This window comes from Adiantum capillus-veneris, chromosome 29 (assembly GCF_014529385.1).
Source record: "Adiantum capillus-veneris isolate H3 chromosome 29, ASM1452938v2, whole genome shotgun sequence".
NCBI classification, from domain to species: Eukaryota; Viridiplantae; Streptophyta; class Polypodiopsida; order Polypodiales; family Pteridaceae; genus Adiantum; species Adiantum capillus-veneris.
The window spans coordinates 129,622,889-129,635,630 of NC_140959.1; positions in this window are offsets into that span (position 1 = coordinate 129,622,889).

Consider the following 12,742-nt stretch of genomic DNA (forward strand, 5'->3'; position numbering starts at 1 on the left):
TTAGATCTTGAGAACAATCATCCAAGGAATACCAACAATTGGGTCGTACCCTAGATTTAACAATGGCTCTTAGCCAGCATGTGTGGCTCATAGCCCTCATGGAAATTAGTGTTTAGCCGTCGAACCGATGAAGACTAATGTGGATGGAATCTTGCCCAATTTCTAGCTGATAGTTAGAGCATCTTGGCTCAGGAGGACTCACTAGTGAAACATGTAGCAAAAGCTTCTTAGAAAGTATGCAGTATTCTTCAAGAGAAATAAGAAGGAGAGCATGCTAGGCTGATGAACTTTCCTTAACACTAGAATGATAACAGAACACTTTTATGTCCTTGGACACTTTTGTGTCCTGTTAAGTGACCATTTTGCTTGAATTACTTGAAGAGTATGAAAATGAATTTCTAGGTGCTATATATCCACAAAGTTGCCTTTTGAGCTGAAAAAAACTTACCATTTTTTTTGGAGTATCGATCTCACCATTAACCTTACTCTTGCACAACATTTTTGAACCTAAACTGTGTGAAAAAACGGGTCCTGTTTTTGGCTTTTTTTTCAAATTTTGAAAACTATACCACTCTTAACTTCATGTTTGTGAGGTTTAGAAGGCTAAAGGTTAGGCCTTCATAGTTCTCAACATGTTTTGATGCTTGTAGAGAGAGCTAAGTGTTAAAATTGAAAGTTATGACCAATTTACAAGAATCGCATAATCCTGTTTTTTGGCCAAGATTAGCACTTTTATGATTTTTTGGTGGCTTTCTTGATATCCAAATTCAATTTTGATTGTGTAAGTGTAATGCATAACATAAAGCTAATCTTCCTTGAGTTTTGAGGGACCTAATATGCTATATAGCATAGTATATGATGATGGTTGAGTTTTTTTATTGATGAAGAATACAATACATTTTAGAGTATCAAGTATAACTTTCTCAATATTGCTAGTTTCTTAGGCCAATTGTGTGTATTTTGTAGGTAGTAAGCATATCTAATCATAGACTACAAACTTGGCTAGATATTGAGTAGTTTCTATTTGTTTCTAGAGGTCATAATGCTAAACCCATTTTTTTCATGTTTGCTGTATTTAGCACTTTATCATTGCCCCCAAGGTTCCAATTCTAAAAGATCCATTATCATTTTGACATGCTCCATGGCTCCTTTTGAATCCAGAGGCCCAAAGGGAACCAAGAAAACATGTATATAGTATCTGTCTAGCTACGGCTAAACTGACGTCCTCTAGTCAGACGTCTCATCGCATCCAAGCGGTGTATCTGTCGGACTTTGCAAAAAAAGACAATAAGGCAGCTTTCAGTAAGTATAAACATATAACGACATTTATAAAACAATACAAAAAATAGAAAAGAGTAAACCCTAATACTAACCATGCCGCCGCGAGAACTGAGAATGTCCATCAGGGCGTTTAAGCCCTTCCTGCCTGCGTACTCGCGCTCGTACGGTGTGGGATCACGTCCTGTCATCGACCACTGTCAAAACATACAAAGAATTCATTATGTTAGAATTAAAAAACTCATAAACCCTAAACTATCGAACATAAAGAGCAATGCGAAAACACTTACAAAATCGGCCTCAAATGATGCCCATCCACCGCTCCCCAAGTGGTGCGAGCTCCCTGCCTCTACTCGCGCTCTGGCTGCATCCTTTTGTTGCTTCCACTTGTCGGGATTCTCGCGCGCTGCTTTCTTCGCATTCTTCCAATCTTCTTTGGCCAGCCAATCTGGCCTATTCCACCCATGCTTGATTGCTTTTTGCACTTCGGAACGCTTGTGTTTGCAGTATTCGCGCATTCGAATCTTCATCAGGTCTTCATTGAAGCGTTGATCCCGTGTTGGAACGGGAAACTCATCATGAAGTATGCTGATGATTCTGTTTTTTAAATCACTTGGTACTTCACTCCATTTGTTTAGTATGTAGTGTCTAAACAGCTGAGAGCAAAGACCACGCATGCGCGACATCACCTTCTTGCCGTCATCATCCATAATGATGCCGCCGCTGAAGTCGACGGAGTAAGGCAAGCCCTCTGGCCGGTGACGCGTGAACCTGGGTGTCCCGGCAGGGGTCTCTAGTGGCGTGTCGATGGGGGTACGGACGTCAGGTGTCTCCACCGGCGTCTGGGCCCCGAAGCGAGGAGTGTCAAGTGGGGTGGCTCCTGGCGGAGTAGGTAGAGGTGTATAGCTGCTAGGAACAGTCAGCCGTGCAAAACCTGGCGTAGATGGCGATGATGTGGCTGGTGTGGGGGCGGGCAAAGAAGGGGAGGGTAAAGAGCCTTGTCGAACACGAGGCGGTGTGGAGGCATCGGTGGCGGAATCCCCACAACAACCTCCACCGCCACCACTAGAGCGCCGGTGTCTAGACGAGTGTGAAGCTCGTCTCGTCGACGCCGAAGCTTCGGAGCGCGCCGAATGCTCCGAAAGAGAGGGAGATGCGGATGGAGTAGGAACGCGCGATGATGCGCCAGAGCGATGACGCTCCACGTACCACTGTCTCTGCTGCGGTGACAAAGAAGAAAGAAACTCCTCATCATCCATACCTGCATTAAACACGCGAATATTTAAACTTAATATTGAATGAATAGAGTAGACAATGACGCAAAGACCATTAAATACAATGACGTAATGACGCATATAAATACAATGACGCAATGAATTGAGTGATAGAAGAGGCAAGTCGAAAACTCAGAATTTTCAATCAAAAGATGTGAGCGCGAGTAGAAAAGAGCGTTATACACCATGGAAGGTACTTAGAGAGCCAGAGCTTTTACAACACGGAGCAAAATTGTTCAAATACAATATTTGTGGCTTTAAGAGATCTCTCTCTCATCCTCGCATAACTCAGCATAACTTCCTATATCTATATAGAGCTCTCCGTTTAAACACATATCCTCTGTTTCATTTTGTAGCTCCTCTGCATGCACCCCATATAGAGTAGTAGCATCTTGATGCTCGTCTGGCACCACCGCAGCGGCTTCTGATTGAGCATCTTCTCTGATCTCCTCCATTGATGCCGTTGTGATTGGCACATGGTAGCCTTCATACGTCCTTGCACTACGAGGGGCTACCTCTATGACGTACCACCAGTTTGATGTAGACTTTGTAGGATGAAATATTACCTGCCAGAGCCACATAACTTACATGAGAGCTTTCAAGCACATAACTTGTAAAAGGGGGATGTTAACTATTTACATACTTACTTGTTCACAATGCTCGGGTAGTACGAAAGTGTCTCTTAGGTCAGTCCATTTCTTAGTAGAATCCACCTCAAGAAAACCAGACTCTCCTCTACGCACAGTAGCGTTGCGACCCTCCATGATTATCTTGAACCATTGCACGTCGAACAAGTCGACAAAAAATCCTCTGTAATCGATCCTCAAAATCTCTTGCAGCGTGCCGAAGTAAGTGAGTTCCGCCACCACAGGATCTGCATCAGAGGAACGTCGTCGACTAGACTGTTCAAATTTTGCCATGATTCCACAATCTTGAGTAAAACGCTTTTTGTCGATTCGTTCCACCCTAAAATGTCAACCTTTACACCATGCTGCTGTGTATGACTTATACTACAACGAACAAAGATTATGAGTGGCCGTTCAAACGTTTAGAAATAAAGTCACTAGCTAGTCGTACATTGCAAACTTACCTTGGTCGCGCAACCCCGAGAGTACTCCCACTCTTCCTCAGTCACTTCGTCACCGCATTGTTGTGCACTTTTCAATTGGTTGTGCAACCATCTTAAGCTCATGAAGGTTGGTAGGCTCTCCAGAACCGTCGGATAGTGCATCGGTGGTCGTCTTCCCTGTCTCCACTCGATTCGTGCCCTTTGTCGCTCTTGCTTTGCATCCTCATATTGTGAAATCCACTTTTGCATCACTGGATTGTGAAGCATGCAAAATCGGTTGATTTTAGCCTCTAGATCTTCTGTCATCTTCTTCTCAACACCGAGATTGCACATGACAATCCCAGATATGCGCTCATCATCGATGGTTCGCCATAGCGTGTCCCGGGCTTTATCAAATCCGTCTAGCCACTCTCCAATGTACACTAGGGACTCTGATACCAACCAACCTTCTACCATGCTACCCTCCGGACGTGCCTTTTGACGCACATATCCCTTAAGCGATTTCATGAAACGTTCTAAGAAGAACATCCATCTGGAATGAACTGTGCCAGCTATTTCCACCTCATCAACTATGTGAACAAGAAGATGCACCTGAATGGTTAGCATGGTAGTAGGAAAATGTTTCTCAAACATGCACACAAGCTCTGCAGCATTTAGTTTGGCGAATGGTATGGAGTCTACGTTGATCTCCTTTTGTGAGATCCATTGCACCAGCTTTGCAAGTTTGTAGATTGTGTTACGGATGTCGAGAGACAAACATCCCTCAATGGCAACCGGTAAAATAAACTGTAAAGTATGTGCAGCAATGATATTAAAGTCCACATTTTATGCAATGATATTAAAGTCCACTATGAACGTATCTGACACATTGTATGCCAATCGTGTGACTTCAAACCGGTAAGCTTTCCTTCTTTAGTAAAACACGTTCGGAGCGAGTGCATTACGCCAGTGGGGGTCCGCAAAGATCGAATGGTCTCTTTTACTTTGCGTTCTTGGGCTCCTGTGAAAATCCATGGTGCTTTAGGGAGTTTTATCGATCCATCAGACGCTGTTTGCGACCAATATTGCTCCATACGATCCACATTTCTAAGGTCAACTCTGGCTCCCAAAGTATCTTTCTTGCCGGTCAGATGGTCCCATAGTAGATTACCCACATTCTTGAATATGTGCATTGGATCGAGCAAGTGATTGATCATGAGTCGGGGCCAGTATGGTAACTCATACCATAGAGATAGTCTCTTCATCCCTGGAGGCAATCCGTCATCGCACATCTCCTTCTGCTCTAACCATGCTTGTGCAGACATCCTTGGTGGCTCTCTTCCCAAAAAGCCGTCGCGTAACACATGATTCTCTGGAAGATACGCTTGATGACCTTCGTAGATTTGCTTCTTCAGTGAGGGCGCCCTACGTGCATTCAGTCTAGGTCCACATGTGACACATGCTCTGTATCCGCTTGTTTGAAGCCCTGCATGTATACACATGATAATAGATCAACTATGGGAAAAAACAAGATTTATAGTGTCTGAGTGAGGAGTGTCAATAGATCACTTGAGCATTCTGTTAGCCCGGGATAGTCATGCATGGTCCACATTAGAATGCCTCTGATCAAAGCATTCCGTCATCCTGTGTGTCGGCTCATATCCACCACCTCTATGACAATCCACAATTGTTGTAGCTCTTCCAATAGTGGACGAAGATACACATCCATATTCTCCACTTTATATCGCCCTGGCACAATCAAGCTTAGCCATAGGTGCCCCTTCTTCGTAGTCAACCACGGGGGAATGTTGTAGTTGACGATGACAACGGGCCATACACTGTAAGATGTTGATCTTTGACCAAATGGATTTACGCCATCCATAGCCAGGCCTAAGCGCAAATTTCGAGCTTCCCTGGAAAAATCCGACCATGTTCCATCTATATGTTTCCAGGCTGCGCAATCTGCAGGAATTCGTAGCACACCATCCGAAGATTTATTCTCCTCATGCCATGATGCTAGGGCGGCCATGGACTTACATTCGAAGAAATGCTTGATGCGAGGAAGCAAAGGAAAATGTCGCAAAACCTTTTGTGGAATTTTTGTCCCGTGGAGATCTACTCGATATCTTTCAGAATCACATTTCGGACACTTCTCCATGTCTATGTATTCCCCTCTGAAAAGAATGCAGTCATTAGGACAAGCGTGGATAGAATTGTAATCCATCCCCAAGTTTCGCAAAATCTTTCTTGCTTCATCTCGGGAATCTGGCATCACATTGTCAGCTGGTAGTATGTGCTCTTTAAGCAATCTACACAACATAAAAATACGATACAGTCGTGTAAAAATCTATCAGATCATTATACATTTAGAGTTTTATTAAAGTAAACTAATTGTAATAGATCACCTGAAAAGCGCTGTGACGCTAGTGTCACTCCATCCAAACTTTGCCTGCATGTTGAGAAGAACCAGGAGTGCTTTCAATCTAGACATACATGCTCCATTATACAATGGCGTATCGGCTTCACTTTTCATATCATCATAGATAAGCCTTTCTGAATCCATGATCGTCTCGATCATTTCATCAATCTCGGGCTCAAACATTGCCTCGTTGGGAATGTGCTCTGCATGATCATCCCCCGAGCTGTCAGAGGCTACATCTTGTGGCCTCACATATGCTGCTTGACCAAAGCGCCTGCGAACACGTCTATTGGGTTGCAAGATTGCTGCTTGTTGGCCAGCGTCAAAGTCCGACGAGTTATAATTGGCAACAAATCGATCTATAATAGATGGATCGAACTCGCCAAATTCGCGAACGTGCTGCAAAGAAACACGTCTTGTCCGTCGCACAGCATGCTTGCATTGATTACAAGGACATAAGACCCTCGTTGAGAGATAGGTGTTTCAGTTGGACGGTCCCACATCCTCGTCACTACTCATAATGAGGATAAATATCTTATAACCCGGACAACAAATTTAATATTCTATTGGCATTCTTCGTCTTCTCTCTCTCTCTCTCTCTCTCTCTCTCTCTCTCTCTCTCTCTCTCTCTCTCTCTCTCTCTCTCTCTCTCTCTCTCTCTCTTTACCTCACATTCTCTAGTCATGTCCAATCCCCGCACACCTCGGTCTAGAGGTGCACGGAGATCAGAACCACCGGGTTATAATCTCGTCTTTATTGGTCAATACCTATATTTGTGGGTACAAGAAATCTACAGACCCACGTCTACATGATACTGCATGTAGTGGACAAAACCCCTTTGCCTCTTCTCTAGCTGTAGCACTTCACAACATCTTAACATCTTTTCACAGTAGATCTTTTCACTGTTCGTCTAACTCTAAACCCTAAACCGTAAGTAATTCTTGCATGGACTCGATCTAACGTAAATAAGCGTAAATCTAAATAAACGTAAATCTAACTAAAAATAAACCTAAATCTAATTTAACGTAAGTCTACATCTAACCTAATCTTTAACGTCTTTTGGGATAGTTTCCTATGACGTTAAAACTCTCTTCTTCTTGTGTGTGTGTGTGTGTGTGTGTGTGTGTGTGTGTGTGGGTAAACCTAAATAAACCTAAGTCTAATCTAATATAACATAAATCTAAATCTAACGTAAATTATGTTATATTAAAAACAAAGAACTAAACTAACAGGGATTATCAGAACCTTAAAACTGATTTAACACATAATTTTTCACATAACTCAGCAAGAGTTGGCATTCTCATCACTAAAGATGTGAGAGTTAACTTCCGGCGGTGACGCTGCCTCATCTCCATCCACATCTGACGACAGCAATTGGCCCTTTAGACCGTTCTTGCTCTTGTTACTAACTTTGAAGTTGTTGTTCAATGACTAGAGGTTGTCTAGATGGTCATTGTGTCGGGGATGTAGTGACTCTTGCCGCCCTGAAGATCCACCTTCTTCCCTATCTCCTGAAGACATTTCACCAGTACTTTTGGATCGACGGAGCCCACCATGAGTGAAGGCAGCAATACCCTATATTCCATTGAGAGCTTTCTTCACCCGCTTCATGCAGGCATCGCAGTCTATGGAGACCTAAATCTAATCTAATATAACGTAAATCTAAATCTAGCGTAAATAAACATAAATCTAATTAAAAATAAACCTAAATCTAATCTAATTTAACTTAAATAAACCTAAATCTAATTTAACGTAAGTCTACATCTAACCTAATCTTTAACGTCCTTTAGGATAGTTTCCTACGACGTTATAACTCTCTTCTTCTTGTGTGTGTGTGCGTGTGTGGATGTGTGTGCCAATAAAAAGAGATAAATGGTATAACCTTTCTATCACCCATGCCAAGTATGATAGATTGGTTATGCCATTTCCCTCTTGAATAATAGGTCTTGAGTTCAACTCCTCGTCGGCTAGATCTTTAGGTCTTTTCATTTTAATTAGTTTCCTACGACATTAAATTAGTTTCTCTCTCTTTCTCTCTGAATGTGTGTGCGTTTTTTTGTTTATGCATGTTTTCTCTCTCTTTTCCTCTCTCAATGTGTGCATTTTTTGTTTATGCATGTTCTCTCTCTCTTTTCCTCTCTCAATGTGTGCGTTTTTTGTTTATGTATGCTCTCTCTCTCTTTTCCTCTCTCAATGTGTGTGTGCATTCTTTGTTTATGTATGTGTGTGTGCGTTTTTGTTTATGTTTGTACTCTCTCTCTCTCTCTCTCTCTCTCTCTCTCTCTCTCTCTCTCAAAAACACTATGTGTGTGTGTGTGTGTGAGAGAGAGAGAGAGAGAGAGAGAGAGGGAGAGAGAAAGAGGGGAAGGGAACATGAGAGTGAGGAGAGGGAAGGAGCATACTTGGCTCTCCTTCCTTTCCTCGTGTGTGTGTGTGTGTGTGTGTGGAGAAGAAAGAGAGAGAGAGAGAGAGAGAGAGAGAGAGGGAGAGCGTTACCTGCTCCTTGCTTGAGGGCGCCGAAAAACTCAGATCTGAGATCTGAGTTTTTGGGCGCTCTCTGTTATTTTTTTAGCGTAGTCGGCGTCGCTATGAGCGTCGCAAATTTACTTGTAAATTTGCGACGCTCATAGCGACGCCGGGAAAATTTTTTTTGAGCGTCGCTGTGTGAGCGTCGCTAATATGAATAGCCTCTTGTAGTGACAGTAGAATTTTTTATAGCAAAATGCCACGCCAAATGCTTAGAAGGAGTGGGCGTCCACATCCTACGAGGTCATATATACTTCCTCCAACAAGAAAGCTCATGTGACAGATGAGGAACTAGTACAAACTCCTAACAACTATCATTATTAGAAGATTCCAAATTGTAGACGACACAAAATCTAAAGAAACAATCTTCTCTAAGGACTTTGGATGCTACATCAAAAGTTTAAGGTCTTGAATGGTGCTTGATCCCTTTGGTTAGACATTTTCTTTTCGTTACCACCTTGGAGCACAAATTTCCAAAGAGCCCACGATTGGATGAGTTCCATATAGTATAATAGACAATCCACACTTATCAACAAAGACATGGTTATGGTCAGCAAACTGAAGATCACCAATGAGCTCATAAAACAAGCTTTGAATTTTCCTACTAGAAGCCACAATATCCTCCACAAAAAAAAGGCTATTGACAATGATAAGGCATTCCTAAAGCAGCAGGGGCACAAAATCACTTACAAGGACCTCATCTATTGAGAGATAGATTTGTCCTTGTGACTGATCTCCCAACACCTGAAGCTCTAAAAACCACCATGATACACATAGCACATACTCATTGGGATAATAATGACGGCCATAGGGCTGTCCAAAAGAAGAGTAATAAAGTGTGATCTAGGAAACTACATTCTAGAGAGCCTGGTGAAAGAAAACCTTAAGGGTAGCAACTGCAACAAGATGTACATGAATGTGGGGCCAATACTTACAATAATAGCATACCCAGCCCTAGGAATGATCCATGAAATGCTTGAAGAAAAACCTCATCTCAACCTACTATACATAAGGAAAACCATGCAGTGCCAATGGTGGGGAGTTCATTGACCATGGCAACAAAGAGAAGAACAAGGGGCCAGAGCTCAAAGGCAAGAATACAAGATAGTTAAGCCACAGAGTATGAATTTGAGTTGGACAGGGAAATCAAAGGCAAAGAAGATGTAACCTCAGAGTACAAGTCCTCAAAACTAATTAGGAGGGGGGGGGGGGGGGGGGGGGGGGGGGCGGATAATTACACCCTTTCCTTGTTCAATTTGTTTAGGGTAAAATTCCAGTTCCCTTTTCCATGTGAAAATGTGAGAAAAAATAAAATTTAATAACCTCTTCTGCTGCAATCACGTGATAGTCACATAATTATTGTTCACCACCCCTCCCCCCACCCCCCACCCACCACTAGCCTCAAAAGAAGAGGAAAATGTGGAAGTGACTTTGATTTGGACAAGAATACAATCATCTAATCAGATCTCAAAATCACAAACACAACAATCTATGGAGGCGGCATAGAGGCTTTAAGGAGAGAGATTAGCCAAGATAGTGTCTAAAAGGAATAATGTGAAGGATATGCAGTGGGATGCACCTCCATTAGAAGACAATGACATAGAAATCAACAAAAAGAAAGAAGAATGAAGAAAGATTCCAAAAGGCTCAAGCAAATGTTAGATTAGCGAGGTCTCTATGCCAAAGAATCTAGAATGTGCTCAAGAGGTGTAACATTTAATGGCCTAATAACTTATGTGTAGCGGAAATTAGCATGAACATAGTGGGCATTTCATTAGAATAGATTCCTAATGAGAATTACAAGAGTGCTTGGGTGGAGAGAGCAACAAAAAGCATAACACCTAGTTAGATAGCATCGACAATACTTTCAAAAGAGAGAGAAATTAAGCTATTGACAACAGTTGAGGACCGGATTTGCATGGAGCCGGTCCCCCCTCTAAAAGGCTTTGTATTATGGTTTCTCCCATCAAGAGAGACATTGTACAATACAATTCTTTGTGTTCCTTCAAGACTAGCTAGTGCAATGAAGATGGAAGCTTCATACACCAAGCAAAACACTTAATCAAACACAACCTGAATTATCCCCGTTCTCAGACCCAAGACCTCACACACCTTCGAAGATGGTGAGAGCTAGCAGGGTATGAGAGTAGATTGAGAGGAAGAAGGAGTATCTTACGAGAAAGATGTACATCTCCTCACATAATCACTCATATTAGCATAGCTTAGCTTAGTAATTAGCTTGGTAGAGGAGATGAGCATGCATTGAAGCTTGGCTCTTGGTTGGATTTGCATCCACATGCCAAGAGAGTGTTGATGTAGGCTTCTATCTCACAAGCTTGGAGTAGGTGATGAGCTCTCCATTAAAGCTTGGGAGGAGATAGAGTATTCTTCCTTCACACATGGTCAAGTGTGAGTGTGTGTGTGTCAATGCCAAGCAAAAATCAGCCCCCTCTCTCTCTTGGGCGAGCCCTAGCTGCTAATTTGGTCTGGCTTTTGCCTCATTGGACCTCCCCAAGTCAAGCTAATAGGTATTAAGCAGCATAAGTGATAGCCTTCTGACATGTGTCCCCCTTTCCCCTTTTGTGAGAGATTTAGGTAATTAAATAATTAAACTAAACTCTCATTGGACCCCTTTGTCTCCTGGCCAATAGAAATCAGGCAAGCCATGGGGCTTCTGAATGCTCATTGGACCCTTTGGGAGACTGCCCAATAGTCTTCTAGGAGACTTAATTCTCATTGGTTTCTTTTATTAAATGTTTTTAAATTAATTAAACTACATTTACTCTAGCTTAATTCTCATTGGTCCACTTCAAGGGTCTTCCAATAGGAATTGGGCACACCTTGTGGGCATCTGGCCTAGGGAGCTGACATGTGTCCCTCATTCCCTTTGTGTAAAGGGAGCCTGTGTGTGTGTGTGTGTGTGTGTGGCTTTCTCTCTCATCCCCTACCTTTGGGGCTCGCCCCCTCCCATGTAGGGATGTGCAAAGACTTTTAGGGCACACACAAAGCATCCAATTTTCCCTAGGGTTGACCTTTGGACACAACCTTTGAATTTTGGAACCTTAGCATTTTGGAAGTCTTAATGCGCTGAACCTTAGGGTCTTTTTAGCCCATTGTTGCACATGGCTCTTTTGCAGATGGCCCCCCCTTTGGATCCCTATTTTCTCTCCTTTGGATCCCTACTGTGGCCGGTCTGCTAGCTTAACCAATATTCTAGCTTTTTCTCCCTTGGCACTTCCCCACATTAAATGATCAGTTTAATATGAGAAAATCATTTAGGAGAATTAGATATTGATTATTATGACAAGAGGAAAGATGACCAACAGGAGGAGAAAGATTCAAGAAGACAAAAGATTACATACTTAGAATCTCCAATGAACTTCTCTCAAAGCCAGGAGTCTATGCAAAGAGAATTTACCAAAGATACAACAATAGAGCTAAAGAGGATGAGGAGAAAGAGAAAGAGATATGACATGTTTCTCCAAATCCACTGTCCCCTCCTCTTGCAAGGAAGAATAAAGAGAAGACTGAAGATCAACCAGAAAACAAAGAGCCTAATATCGACAAAGAAGATCAAAGGAACCAACAACGAGATGAACAAAGGTAATCCGGGGAACAAAGAAAAGATGATCCATCAAAGAAGAACCAGGTTGTTGAAACTTCACAGCAAAGGGAGACACAAACAAGCAAAGATGTACAAACTCTCACACAAGAGCATGTACTACATAATTAAGAATTTTGGGAAAAATGCGTATTTTGGGACAACTTTTTGTGAACCATGTTCTTGAGTGGTAGTTTCATTATGCTAGGTTGGGATCATTTTCAACCATTGGTGTTAAATTTTCTAGGTTGCATTGTTGTCAATGGCTGGGTGTCTGATTCTACTAACTCAAAGAAGTTGCATTGTGCTAGGAATAAGAAGTACACAAAGAACTTAAAAAGTTTTGATATTTAGATGGCATCAAGAGTATGTAAGAAATGGGAAAAATTGAGCTTCGAAGTTGTAAAGTTAACATAAATATAGCTAACATAGCTTGCCTTGTTCTAGAAGTAATGGTAGAATTTGAAGTAACTTGGAGGGCCTTAGATGATTAGGTGTCGGGATTGCCATTTTTAATGTCACTTCTCTAAAGCTAGTTAGCTGTCTCGTAAAACTCAATTTTGGAACATGTTAGTTTGTGATAGATAAAGCATTGC